Raw genomic sequence first — 15,175 nt, 5'->3', positions numbered from 1 at the left:
TAACATTGAGATGTAAGCCTAAACTTCGTTTATATTAATGTTTAATTAGTTATTCAACGAGTTTGCTTAATCTTATTCATGTGTGCATGTCGAGAGATACATATGTGATATTGAGGAGGTTAGGGCCGAGAGGTTTCTGAATTCAGACCCTTGTTGAATTATGTGGATTAATTAGGTTAATTATAACTTGATTAAGTTGTGGGTAGAGAGATCATTCACACCACATAGCCTTGAACTTGAACGTGAACCATTCAGTGATTAGTTTGGCCATAGAGATGTGGGAATTAGTTATTGGGTATATATGTTAGGTTGGCCAAAAGCCCCAACATACCTTAGTGTTCGGTTACTAGTTAAACATTGATATAGCATCGTTGAAGCATCATATCAGCATTGTTGTATCAGGGAAATTGATCCTGACCTATATTTCATCCATCATCTTAATATCTATTATTTTAGTTTACTGTCTTCTTAGTTTTAATTGTCTTTTATTTTACAAACCAATCATCACAATCAATCATATTACTTACTTTCTTCACTTAATTAATCATTACTTGACACATATCTCCGTGGAAACGATACTTGGACTCACACATCCTTTTATTACTTGTGACACGTGCACTTGCGTATTTGTGTGAAAGATTTAATTGATTACAAATTTGTACAACAAGTTTTTGGCGCCGTTGTCGGGGATTAAGTGTTAAGTTGTTTTTATTTTAGTGAAGAATTTTATCTCTTTTACATCCTTCACCTTTCTTACTTACTGTTTTCAAGGTGTTAATTGCAGCATATAAGCAGTTCTTCATCAGAGCAAGAAACAGATTTTGATCCTGAGATTGAAAGAACGTTTCGAGCAAGAAGGAGACAACAAAGACGCAGCAATTCTGCAGTAATACCTAACATGGCATAAAGGCTGGGAAACGGTGAAGAGGAGGGACCTGGACATACCAATGGAGGTCCAAATCAGGCTGAGATTTCAATCAGAGCACATGCAATTCCTACGCTCAACAATCTGCATTATGAAATTGTACAACCTGATGTAGCAGCAGAGAATTTTGAGCTGAAGCCAGTGATGTTTAACATGCTGCAGACCATTGGTCAATTCAATGGAATGCCTAGTGAAGACCCTCACCTTCACCTCAAAAATTTTATGGATGTAGCAGACACTTTCAAAATCAGAGGATTTACATCCGATGCTCTAAAGATGAAGTTGTTCCCATATTCACTCACTAACAAAGCTAAAGCATGGTTGAATACTTTACAACCACAATCAATCCGAAGTTGGGAGGAGTTGGCGGACAAGTTTTTATTGAAGTTCTTCCCTCCCATGAAGGATGCCTAATACAGGAATGATATATCAACCTTCAAGCAATTGGAAGAAGAGACATTTTATGAGGCTTGGGAGAAATTCAAAGATCTGTTGAGGAAGTGCCCAAATCATGGCATTCCCGAATGGATTCAAATAGAGACATTCTATAATGGACTTAATGGACCAACAAAGAGCATGGTCGATGCATCATCTGGAGGAGCCTTTTTAGAAAAGACATATGCAGAAGCATATGCAATATTAGAGAGGATGGCAGTTAACAACTATCAGTGGCCCGTAAAAAGATCAAATTTAACACCAAGGAAGGCTGCTGGAGTTTGGGAACTCGATGTTGTATCAACATTGTCAGCACAGATTTCAGCTCTGAACAACTTTATCAAGACGTTGAGTCTGTCTGCTGAAGCTAAACCAGTCACTGCCCTAACTGATGTTATATCATGTGTTTTCTGTAATGGTCCCTGTAACACCTCGTGTATACCCGGAATATTAACATTACATCGTATTAAGCGGTGCTTAATTAAAAATGCGGAATATTCTTTTTCTTTTCAATTATGACGTCATTATCAATTATCAACTTGATTACTTTTAAGACATCTACTGAAATACCTCAATATATAAATAAAGTGTGTATCTAAATCACGGTATTACATCTCGTAATCCGGACAATATCCTGATACATTAATACAACTCCAAAAACTCACGACATAATCAAGAAATAACAATACTATGTGTCATGGACAATCGCCATGCTCACCAAATAAATATAGTAAACAATAAGTCTCAACATAAAACTCCTTAAACATAAACTGAAGCTATAAGCATAAAAGCAGCATGCAAATCCAGCATCCAATCATGGCAGCATAATATAACAGCAATCTAACTCAGCTCCGGCCTCCTGCCGCCTGAGGTCTCAACATTACCTAACCCTGAAATAAGAATTCCCCAAACGTGGGGTGAGATCTCTAAACAAGAAATCTCAGTAAGACAAGGGGTCCTCAAGGATCTTCCACCCCAAGCTCACTTACATGTGCAATATAAGTTCAAAAAGCATTTATATCATTATCAGTTCCAAAACTATGTAGTGCAACAGATATCTATGGCATGTGTGTAATCACTATCTACTGGACAGAGAAATGTAGGAATACGTCTATTCCCTACATGTAGTACAAGGAACGCCGTTTGCACCTCACCCACAGCCTCACCATCTTGTATGTTCTACATACTCAGGCTTACCGTATAGGTGGAACACCTCCATGCATATCAACAAGGCACTATCATACAATAGCTCAACAGCATTTCCAAAACATTAAAAGCATGTAACACATCATGCATATACCATACCCCCATGGGACATGGTGGAACCACAACATGGCTAAACCGAGGACACGAAAGCTTACCTCTAAGCTAGCTATCCAATGCCACAAGCTCAAAGTCCAATCACAGCAGATCACAATCTGATATGGACCAAATTAAATCAATAAACATGTACCACATGCATACAAATTAAAGACAACGCCTTTTCATTACGTTTTATGTCTTAAAGCTTCTAACAAAGCCACAAGCCCTTAATCACATGATTCTGGCTTAGTTCACTAATTACAGAAGTTCAACTTTATCAATCTAGGGTCCACAAACCCCCAATAGCCTACTGTACACACAGCACAGCTACTGTTCTGCGAAATCCCAGAATATCCAGATATTCCTCGGGATATCCGGATATGCAGATTCCCATATCCGGATATCCAATATCCAGATATCCCAAAACCCCATATCCGGATATCACATATCCGGATATCATATCCGGATATTCCACGGGCAGATATCCGGATATTTCACGACAGAATGCAGTTTCTGCATTTCGTGAAGATATCCTTCAAGGTTGGGTTTTTACCGATTTTAAACACCTATCATGCATTTCTAGGCGTGTTCAACATTACCCAACAACAAGTTATCATCTTTTAGTCATTAGATGCATCAAGGTACCATTTTTAAGCCTTAAAACTCAAGTTAAAGGTTGGTACAACATACCAAGGCTCAAAACTCAGAATGAAGATGCTCTTGGAGCTCAACGCAGCCCCTCAAGTCTGACTCAAGGAAGATGCACGAAAATGAACAAGAAGGTAGGTCTTTCACTCAACAAGAAGGCATCTTGGAGCATCAAAATGCCAACAAAAGGTCACACCCCTCAAGAACAGAAAACACAGCTCCCTCACACCTCTCACAGCAGCTGGACACTCACCAAAAGGCTCTCATTTCACTCAACAATGATGTTCTCAAGTGTTTACAAGAAGAAAAGAGAATGATCAATGCTCAAAGGTCCCAACTTGGCTCAAGAGAAGGTGAAGGAGACCAATGGAACAGTGCTCAAGCAGCTGGTCAACCTCTTCTCACGCAGGAATTCTGGTATCTAGGGCAATGTGCCCTTAGGAAGTGTATATATAGGCCACATAAGCATTAACACACAGTATTAACTTTAATTGCTACGCTTAGCATTTTAATCCCAAACTTTGGATTATGAAACTACCTAATTTTCTAAGAATTAACATATTTTTATTATATTTTTCTGAGCACCTTTCCGGTACGCGCTTTTCAAAGCCAGTACCGGTTTCTAGAACCAGTTCTCATTATTTGGACTTGAAACTCGTTTTACAAGTCCTACATATTATTCTAGTAATTATCATGCACTTACTTTAATTTTCCGGGATACTTTTTCGGTACGCATTTATACCGACTAGCAGAACCGGTATCTGCACTTTTCTTCCGAAAAGTGACTTTCAGCATTCTAACCCACTTATTATGATTATTAAGCCTCATAAATAATTATTAGGGTCAATTATGGAATCATTTCCTATTTTCACATAACTAATTAATTAAATACCTTAATTAACGGTGCGGGTTCTTACCGTCCCCATATCTATGATAGCTGTCCACAAAACCCTCAATTTGTTTGTTTTATAGGAAATTTCAACAGGAACAACAACCCATATTCAAATACCTATAATCCCGGATGGAGGAATCACCCAAATCTTTCCTATTCGCAAGGACAGCAGCATGGACAACAACAAGGACAACAATAAATGTCCTCATATACAGCAAGAAGGTCATATAAAGCTCCATACCCTCCTGGATTCACGCAGCAGCAGCAGCAGCATCAATCCAGACAGCACACTAAGACATCAAATACGCTGGAAGGCATGTTGAAGGATTACATGACAAGGAGTGATGCTATAATTCATAATCAAGCTGCATCAATCAAGAATTTGGAGACTCAAGTAGGTCCATTGGCAGAAGCACTCAGAAGCAGACCTCAAGGAACCTTGCCAAGCAACACTGAAGTCCCAAAGAAAAATGGAGCAGAGCAAGTCAATGCTATATCATTGTGGAGTGGTAAGGCCGTAGATGAACCAGAAGTCATAAAGAACTACCATGTGCAGAAACAGAAAGCAATGGGCCAGGTTGAAGAAGATAAAGTTGTTGAAGAGGTGGAAACTCATGATCAACCCAAAGAACCTCAAGTTGTTGACACTAAGAATATTGCTACATCAATACCACAGCAAGGTCAGACTGTCAGCAAGGCAACAAGACCACCACCTCCCTTTCCTCAAAGATTGCAGAAGCAAACTGATGACAAGCAATACAAGAAGTTCCTTGATGTTCTGAAACAATTGCACATCAATGTACCTTGGTTGAAGCTCTTGAGAAAATGCCAAGATATGCAAAATTCATGAAGGAAATCTTGGCAAAGAAGAGGAAGTTAGAGGAATATGAGACAGTAGCTCTCACCCAGGAAAGTAGTCAATACTACCTTAACAAGTTACCACCAAAGCTAAAAGATCCAGGGAGTTTTACTATTCCTTGTGCTATTGGTAACCAATATGTAGGTAATGCACTACTAGATTTAGGATCAAGTATTAACCTTATGCCTAGGAGTATTTTCAGGAAGCTTGGAATAGGAGAAGCACGTCCAACCACTGTCACGTTGTTGATGGCTGATAGATCAATAACTTATCCAGAAGGAAAAATTGAAGATGTGTTGGTAAGAGTGGATAAGTTCATTTTTCTCGCTGACTTTATTGTTCTTGACTTTGAAGCAGATAGGGAAGTGCCCATCATTTTGGGAAGAGAATTCTTAGCCACTGGACGAACATTGATTGATGTTGAAAAGGGAGACTTAACTATGCAAGTCAATGATGAGAAAGTTACATTCAACGTACTCAAAGCCATGAAGTACCCTGAACAAGTGGAAGAATGTGCTAGCATAGACACCCTTGATGCAGTTCTGCTACAGCAACTTAAGCAGCAAATAGAAGCAGAACCACTGAACGTTGCTATAGCAGAGGAATGTGCAGAAGATGAAGAGAAAATAAAAGAATGTCTTGCATGGATGGATTCCCAACCAATAAGGCCATACAAAGAGAAACACTTTGAATCTCTTGGAGAAAGAGTGATAAAGACACTCAAGCCATCCATAGAAGAACCTCCAATCCTTGAGCTCAAGCCACTGCCCCAACATCTCAAATATGCATATTTAGGAAATGAAAATACTTTACCTGTTATTATTTCATCTTTTCTTTCTGATGCAGAAACGGAGCGGTTACTACTAATTCTAAAGGAGCATAAAAGAGCCCTCGGATGGAGCATTGCAGACATAAAAGGAATCAGCCCTACATTTGGCACACATGAAATATTGCTTCAGGAAGGCTACAGCAGCACTGTTCAGCCTCAAAGAAGGCTGAATCCTATGATGAAAGAAGTTGTCAAGAAAGAAGTGATTAAATGGCTTGACGCAGGAATAGTATACCCTATTTCAGATAGCCAATGGATAAGTCCTGTGCAATGTGTACCAAAGAAAAGAGGAATCACAGTTGTGAAGAATGAGAAAAATGAGCTTATACCAACAAGAACTGTGACCGGATGGAGAATATGCCAGGATTATAGGAAGCTCAATGATGCTACAAGAAAGGACCACTTCCCCTCTTCATTCATTGACCAAATGTTGGACAGACTAGCGGGGAAAGAATTCTATTGCTTTTTAGATGGATATTCGGGCTACAACCAGATTGCTCTAGCACTAGAAGATCAAGACAAGACCACATTTACTTGCCCATATGGAACATTTTCCTTTAGAAGGATGCCATTTGGATTATGCAATGCACCAGCAACCTTCCAAAGGTGTATGATGGTAATATTCACATAGATGGTGGAGAACTTTGTGAAAATATTCATGGATGATTTCTCGGTCTTTGGAGAATCATTTAAATCTTGTCTTGAGAATTTATCAAAGGTACTCAAAAGATGTGAAGAGACTAATCTGGTACTGAATTGGGAGAAATGCCATTTCATGGTAAAGGAAGGAATAGTCTTGGGTCACAAAGTATCAAAGGATGGATTAGAAGTGGATAGAGCAAAGATATCCACGATTGAAAAGCTGCCTATACCTGTGAATGTCAAGGGAATCAGAAGCTTTTTGGGACATGTTGGATTCTATAGGAGGTTCATCAAGGACTTCTCAAAAATTTCCAGACCTCTGTGCAGATTGCTAGAGCAGGACACCCCATTCATAGTTCATGATCAATGCAAGGCAGCATTTGAACAATTGAAGCAGAAGCTTGTTACAGAACCCATAATTGTTGCACCCGATTGGACTTCACCATTTGAAATCATGTGTGATGCTAGCGAATGTGCCATTGGTGCAGTGCTAGGTCAAAGAAAGAATAGGATGTTCCATCCTATCTATTATGCTAGCAAAACGCTTACGGGGGTACAATTTAATTATACAGTCACTGAAAAAGAACTTTTATCTGTTGTTTTTGAATTTGAAAAGTTCAGATCTTATTTATTTAGTGCTAAAGTGATTGTTTTTACTGACCATGCAGCCATTAAATACTTGGTGGACAAAAAAGACTCAAAGCCAAGATTTATAAGGTGGATTCTTGTACTTCAAGAGTTTGACTTGGAGATTAAAGATAAAAAAGGCACAGAGAACTAAGTTGCAGACCACCTATCAAGGCTGGATGATGGAAGGTCAGAAGTAGATGAAGAACCAGTGAAGGATGAATTCCCAAATGAACAGTTGTTTGCTATTGACTATACTATAGCACTATGGTATGCTGATATAGCAAACTTTCTGGTGAGTGGAATAATGCCAAATCATAAGAACTCACAGTAAATAAAGAGGTTCATCCATGACTATAAGTACTATCTTTGGAACCATACTTATTTATGAGAGGCCCTGATCAAATCTTGAGAAGATGTGTACCGGAAGAGGAGATGCAATCTATACTTGAACATTGTCACTCATCTCCCTATGGTGGCCATTATGCTGGAGTCAGAACAGCAGCAAAGGTGATGCAATCAGGTTTTTACTGGCCCTCTTTATTTAAAGACTCACATACTTTTGTTTCAAGTTGTGAAAGGTTCCAAAGAACTGGAAATGTATCAAAGAGACATGAAATGCCTCTCAACCCTATCTTGGAAGTTGAACTATTTGACGTTTGGGGGCTGAATTTCATGGGACCATTCCCACCTTCATTTGGAAATCAATATATTTTGGTGGCAGTGGACTACGTCTCTAAATGGGTAGAAGCAGCAGCATTACCCACCAATGACTCCAAAGTGGTTTGGAAGTTTCTTAAAAAGAATATCTTCACAAGGTTTGTCACACCAAGAGAAATCATAAGTGATGAAGGAAGTCATTTTTGCAGCAAGCAATTTGAACATCTTCTGGCCAAATATGGAGTGAAGCACAAGATTGCTACAGCATACCACCCTCAAACCAGTGGGCAAGTTGAAGTGTCCAATAGAGAAATCAAGAGGATCTTGGAGAAGGTGGTAAATCCTTCAAGAAAGGATTGGTCATTCAGGTTGGATGACTCACTATGGGCATATAGAACTGCTTACAAGAAAGCATTAGGTGCATCCCCATACAGAATTTTCTATGGCAAAGCATGCCACCTACCTGTTGAGTTAGAGCATAAAGCATACTGGGCTATATCAAAGCTGAATCAGGATGAACAAGCAGCTGGACAGAAGAGAATGCTACAGCTAAATGAACTAGAAGAATTCAGAATGAATGCATATGAAAATGCCAAACTTTACAAGGAAAATATGAAGAAATGGCATAATAACAAGATCCTGCCAAGGGTATTTGAACAAGGTCAGCAAGTTCTTCTATTCAACTCAAGGCTCAAGCTCTTTCCAGGAAAGCTGAAATCAAGGTGGACAAGACTTTTTAAGGTTGCACATGTGTATCCCTATGGAGCTATTGAAATCATGAATGAAAAAGATGGGAGCACATTCAAGATTAATGGACAGAGGCTAAATCATTATTGGGGAGATCAAAATATCAAGGGGACAACCATCTTCTCCTTGACTGAGCCAAGTTAAACCTAATGAGGAAGAAGTCAGGCTGAAGACTATAACACAAGCGCTTTTGGGAGGCAGCCCAAAGTTTAATTAAAAAGTTTTTAAATTAGATGCATTTTAATTTCAGCATTTTAAAATATTGCAATTTTAAATTTTGTATTTTCAATTATTAGAATTAGGATAAATTAGTTTCATGTTCTTTTTATTTTTTTAGTTAAGATGTTTTGTAGGGAGAAAAATGGTGTTGATACCCATTAAAAATAAAAATATAGGAACCAGGCTGCAACACAAGGTCATGGGAAAATAAAGCAAACCCATAGCATTTGGGTTGGAATAAAGAATCGAGCCAAGCAAGCTTTTGGCCCAATTCAGACGCAGCAATTAAAGTCAAGGAGATGTACAGCAGGCCCAACGATAAGATTTTCAGAAGCAGCCACATCACCACTAAGTTGTAACAATGCAACGGTTAAAAATTCAAAGGAATGGATGAAACAACACAACTGTCAGAATCCTGATGCAGGACCGTCCAATTCACCCAGCCATCAGCAGTGAACCGTTGTGACCCATATGCATTTTTACTTCAATATAAAAGCCAGGTTCCATGATTTCTACCCTCATTATCATGTTTGTTTAATTTTCTGAGTAAAATTTCTCCCTTCCAATTCCATCTTCAAGAAAAGTTCTTGCGAAAACTCAAGCCACAACAAAGGCTTGAGTTTGGAGTCCCCCATCTCTTTTCTTTCTTTCTTTCACCCGAGGCAACCAAACTGAGTTTAGAGTGGCAACAATGGAGACCCAAAGCACTCGAAGTGGAAAGATTAGGGCAAGGTCAAGTGGGAGCAGCTCTCAATCAGAACTGGTCCCCTCTTTCTCCACCGAACGAGCAGTGAAGAGGCATGAGATCATGCTCAAGCGGACACCATCACCAGACAAGGGTTTTGTCAAGGATTCTCTTGACTCCAATGCCTACCCTTCCTACATTTCGGTCATCATCGAGGCTCACCAATGGAAGACTTTTTGTTTACATGAGCAAGATGGTGTACTCCCCATTGTCCGAGAGTTTTATGCCAACATGCCCCAAGGAAGACCATCGAAACTGGAAGTGAGAGGGAATGTTGTATCATTCAGTGCTGTAGCTATCCGAAAAATGTACAACTTGCCCAAGGTTGTGGATGAGTTCTATGAATGGAAGAACACCCCTGATCAGGAAAAAGTGCAAGAAGTGCTAGAAGAATGCTGCAGACCAGGAACTGAGTGGACCATGACACCCCAGCAGCATATGTCTTTTTCAAGAACCACACTCAAGCCCGAGGCTAGAGATGTGGGAATTAGTTATTGGGTATATATGTTAAGTTGGCCAAAATCCCCAACATACCTTAGTGTTCGGTTATTAGTTAAACATTGATATAGCGTCGTTGAAGCATCATATCAGTATTGCTGTATCAGGGAAATTAATCTTGACCTATATTTCATCCATCATCTTAATACCTATTATTTTAGTTTACTGTCTTCTTAGTTTTAATTGTCTTTTATCTTACAAAACCAATCATCACAAGCATTCATATTACTTACTTTCTTCACTTAATTAATCATTACTTGACACATATCTCCGTGGGAACGATACTTGGATTCACACATCCCTTTATTACTTGTGACACGTGCATTTGCGTATTTGTGTGAAAGATTTAATTGATTACAAATTTGCTCGCCAGTGAAGCGACTGTTATTATACTGCCCCTTATTGTATTTCCTCTTATACCGATCGGGTTCCACGCATCCTCTGGTGGTTTGAGAATTTTGGTTGGGGTGTGTACCATCCCGATTTCTCTGCCCATTTTCCCCTGCTGAAGTATTCTGGGTCAAAGTTTGCACAGCAGCATTCTGATCACCCGTTCCAATGTTCTCCGGGTTCGGACCCAACGTGCTCCCAAGATTGGGCATTCCATTGTTTTCCACTTCAGTAACCCGATTTTGATTATCCGGGTTGTGGTCCCCTTCACGACCATTAACATTTCAGCCTTGGTCCTCTCTCGCCCCAGGCCCTGTCATCCCTATCAAGCGCTGTTCCAGATCCTGCATTCTCCTTGTATTTCCTCCCTGTATCCTCTGGAAGTCTTCTTGTCGCTGGAGGTTATTACGATTCTCCATCTCCTTCATTCGCCGCAAAATTGCAGCGAACACATTTTGAGCGAGCCGAGAGTCAGGATCTGCAGATTGGGCAACGTGTGCAGCAAGATCCCTAGGATGTTGGGGAGGATTATTCGATGCTGGAGCTGCAATTCGGTGGCAGGGTGCTGGGGTGGAGGTTGTGTCTGACACATCATCACTAATTTGAACATGATCGTAATCCACCTCATTCTCAAGCTGGTTTTGAGGTCGATTCACCTCTTCCAAGACTGGACCCAGTGGCTAATTCTAAGGGTGTGGCTGCTGGCGATTGCTTCTTGTACGGATTGCCATCTTTATTCAAGGTTGTGGGAATACCAAATTCAAAGGTTCGATTCCCACAGACGGCACCAATGTTCTTTCTTGGAGACAGAGATGTCGAGCCTAATAGGCTGGTATGTTGATATTGGATCTAGTGCCCTCTCCAAGGTATCTATGAAGGAGATACCCTTGAGCCAAGCAGATCACTGTGCATAACGAACTAATAACGACTTTTGCCAATGGGGTGTGTGCGCACAGTGACAACATAACAGTCAGAGAGAGAGCGTAACATACGTTTAGGGTTTACTTCTTATTTATAGGAGTTACCTGTGGGTAATATGACGTGGACCTTTAGTACCTCTTATGAAGGCCCAGGCCTGTCTGCCATGCTGTCGTATTAGGATTAGTATCCTTAATGGATACTATCCATAATTATAATTGATTTGAATCTTGAATTGTCCCTTGTTGGGCCTATCATCCAATGGGCCCCTTATACGGGTCCATAACAGTATCGTTGAATCCAAAAAAGGAATTAACAATGTATAATTGAATCTAAAAAATTTAACATTAATAATAATGGAAAGTTATATTTACAAATTTTTTTTTTTTTACAAACTGCACTTTGTATAATTAGGGATAGTACATTATAGTATAGTTTGTAAACAAAAAATTTGTAAATATAACTTTTCTCTTAATAATGTATCAAAATTGTATCCTTAAAATAAAAATGGATACATTTGACTGAATTATAAGTTTGAATTTTACATCAGTAATAAATGACGAGGACCAAACAAAAAAAATTGTATGTATAGACATAAATGTATAGAGAATTAAAATATAGTGTTATATGTACGAATAAGAATATATTTTAGCTGTTTTTTAATAATTTAATAGTACATATATATATATATATATATATATATATATAATTGAGTGATAATATAAACAGAAAAATATTTCTGCAGTTAATGCAGATAAGTTATCTGCATTTACTTCCAAAACAACGTCGTTTCGAAATTGAAATATTAAAAAATTATAATTATAAAGACTATAATAACCCTTAAATAAATTAAAATTATAAAACACTATGATTTTCTCCCCAAAACGACATCGTATTGGGCTTACTGCAAATAACTTATTTGCAGTAACTGCAGAAAAAGCGAATCCTAATATAAAATACTTCAACATTAGTACTGTCTCTAAATTAAATCTTTAAAGTAAAAGTTTAACTTTTTTTCACTTTCACTGAATACATAATATAATTACTATAACTATTTACTTACCATTAAAAATATTTTCCATTTAAAGTTCAATTCAAAAATCTAAGGGAGGTGTATTGGATTAGGATTCTCAAAGACTATTTAGAATTGGAGGGACTTTAAAACTTTTTTTATAGATTTTAAAAGACTATTTAAAATTGGAGAAACTTTAAAGACTTTATGAGATAAAAAACCTTATAGATTTTAAAAGACTATTTAGAATTGAAGGAACTTTAAAGACTTATTTTACAATCAAGATTTCATAAGATTGGATTTTAATAGAATTTCTAAGATTTGAAAGGACAATATGGATTTATAAGATTTTAAAAAATCATATGAATTTTTAACAAACATTCAAAATTACAACAGTTAATAAAAAAATAACAAAGAAATGCAATGATATTAATAAAAAAAAGTAAAACCTAATATAATTTTCTCAATCAGTAAAACAAAATATAATTTTTAACAAACATTCAAAATTATTAAGAACCAAACTCTCCACATATCTAAAGTTATATTAATCCTCCATGTATTAGCATTTTTCTCGTTCCTGCTCTGAGTTTGATCAATCCGCCCGAGGAGGGACTCGCGTCTGATTAGCTAGTTGGTGAGGCAATAGCTTACCAAGGCGATGATCAGTAGCTGGTCCAAGAGGATGATCAGCCACACTGGATAACGCTTGCATCCTCTGTCTTATTGCGGCTGCTGGCACAGAGTTAGCCGATGCTTATTCCCCGGATACCGTCATTGTTTCCTCTGGATTGGATCAAAAATAATTCTTGAATGAGGTATTCAACTCCAGGGATGAATCGGAAAAAAAATCTTAGAGCACGTGGCTACGAACCACGGTGTCGGGGGTTCGAATCCCTCCTCGGCCACAACCGGCCAAAAGGGGAAGGACCCCTCTTTGCCCTCAATTATATCTGAAAACGATTTATAAATCTTATTATGACCATGGTTAAAAGTTATCTTCTTCATTTAGTATCAGAGCTATGCATATATGATTATAAGACCCAACTTTTTTTTTATTTATCAAAATAATTCTATATTTGCATATAGAACCTAAAGTTCATAAATAAAATTTCATTTGGAATTGTTTGCAATTGATCTTGGAAACTTTGGGGTTTTTGTTCTACGTGCTGAGAGTTTGAAAGTATAATGGCCTTGAAGGCCGTAGCATGTGAGAGGGAAAAACAAAAAAATTTCTTATGCAGAATCACACATGCAATCAAGAATCATGCTTTATGACAGTATGATGTTACCTTTGTTTGTGAGTTCAAAACTCCAAAATGATCAGTGTTAGGTTTGAAGGGTTCAAACCCTCTAACGTTGATCCACACCACCCACGTCAAGATGCAAGAACTCTTCTTGTCAAGCCACCAATTGACCACCACAAAGAGGCTTGCTATGCGCTCAATAGGTGAAGAAGGAGGCTAGGTAAATGTGTTTAGAAGAGTGAAGTCTTCAGCATGAAAACTTCACAAGAGTGGGAATGGATTGGAGTAGAATTGGCTAGGTCTTTTCTGAAAACCTTAAGGAGAACTTACCCCTAGTATGCGCACAAGAGAGTGAGAGAGTTAATTAATCAAATCAGATTTTTCACTTAAATCCATGATGTAGGTGGCGCACAAGAGAGGAGAGAAAGGTGGAGCTGTTTGCAATTCAAAATTTCCAACAACCTACCTTTGAATCCTCATGAGACTAGGTCTCTATCTAGTCAAGATTCTGAACTAATGGTCATCATATGACCATCCTATTCATGCGCCCCATTCAGCCCCAAAAGGGGTCCAGATACTTTGAGCTGTTGCATTCAAGTTTGAACCAACTAGCACACTAATTCTCTCAACAACCAAATCTGACTGGAGCTTGTTTGTTTGAAAAAGATGACACTAATCTCCAACCAAAGTGGCGCCCCAAATCAGCATTTGGAGATCTCCATAGATCTTCTCTTGATACAAGGAATTTGTTCCAACAAGATCTCATCTTATCATTTTGTTATAAAACAACCTTTCATAGCCAATTCAAATTTGAATCAAACATTTAAATTCAAATGTTCAAACATTTAAATTCTAAATTCAAATTCAAATTCAAATTTCAAATTCAAAATTCAAAATTCAGATTCAAAATTCAAATTTCAAAATTCAAATTCAAATTTCAAATTTCAAATTTCAAATTTCAAATTTCAAATTCAAAATTCGAATTTCAAAATTCAAATTTCAAAATTCAAAATTCAAAAATTAAATATTTGATAATTAATTTAACCAATTAAATTAATTAGTAATGTCTTAGACCATCCAAGCCCATTAACCATACCATGCGCCCTCTCCCTCTTAGGTGGGCTTCCAAACTTCATCTTGGGCTAACAACCATTATTAGGCCCAATACCTTTAATGCTAGATCACCATGACAATAAGGTGTTAGTGTGTGACCCATTAGGTCCAACATAGCCACTGATATAAATGGGCTTGGGCCCAATAAGCCCACAATCCATTTAATGACAACACAGAGCACTAGCAATGTTTTGTTGCCCCAGAGCTAGTTAGATTAATGACTTGATCATCCTATTACACATATTTGGTTGCCGTATATATTTCCTTTCTCCTCGGTTACCTTCCTATTAAACCTAGGGTAAGGAAAAGTATCAACCCTTGCGGTTTAGGGTAAGCTTTATTCGAAATAGGGAATCTTCAATTTACTGACTCTAAAGGCAGATCATCTCATGCTCTCTTTTACTATGCATAGATTCTCGAGTCCCTGTAAATGTCATCCCGATTTCTCCGGTTTACAGATAACCTAATCT

At 38.0% G+C, this 15,175-nt stretch overlaps 1 non-coding gene across 1 annotated transcript; it reads right to left on the bottom strand.

Annotated features, from left to right (window-relative positions):
- Positions 1-1,338: 1,338 nt before the first annotated feature.
- On the bottom strand, positions 1,339-1,443 carry LOC133296848 (small nucleolar RNA R71). Its single transcript, XR_009749560.1, has one exon. It is a non-coding gene; the product is annotated as a small nucleolar RNA R71 (small nucleolar RNA).
- Between the last annotated feature and the right edge of the window lie 13,732 nt (positions 1,444-15,175).

The sequence above is a fragment of the Gastrolobium bilobum genome, unplaced genomic scaffold (genome assembly GCF_033153095.1).
Source record: "Gastrolobium bilobum isolate Gb01-03AN ecotype WA unplaced genomic scaffold, APGP_CSIRO_Gbil_v1 utg110480, whole genome shotgun sequence".
Taxonomy (NCBI): Eukaryota; Viridiplantae; Streptophyta; class Magnoliopsida; order Fabales; family Fabaceae; genus Gastrolobium; species Gastrolobium bilobum.
The sequence above is the reverse complement of the archived record's forward strand: the minus strand, read 5'-3'. Positions and strand labels throughout refer to the sequence as shown.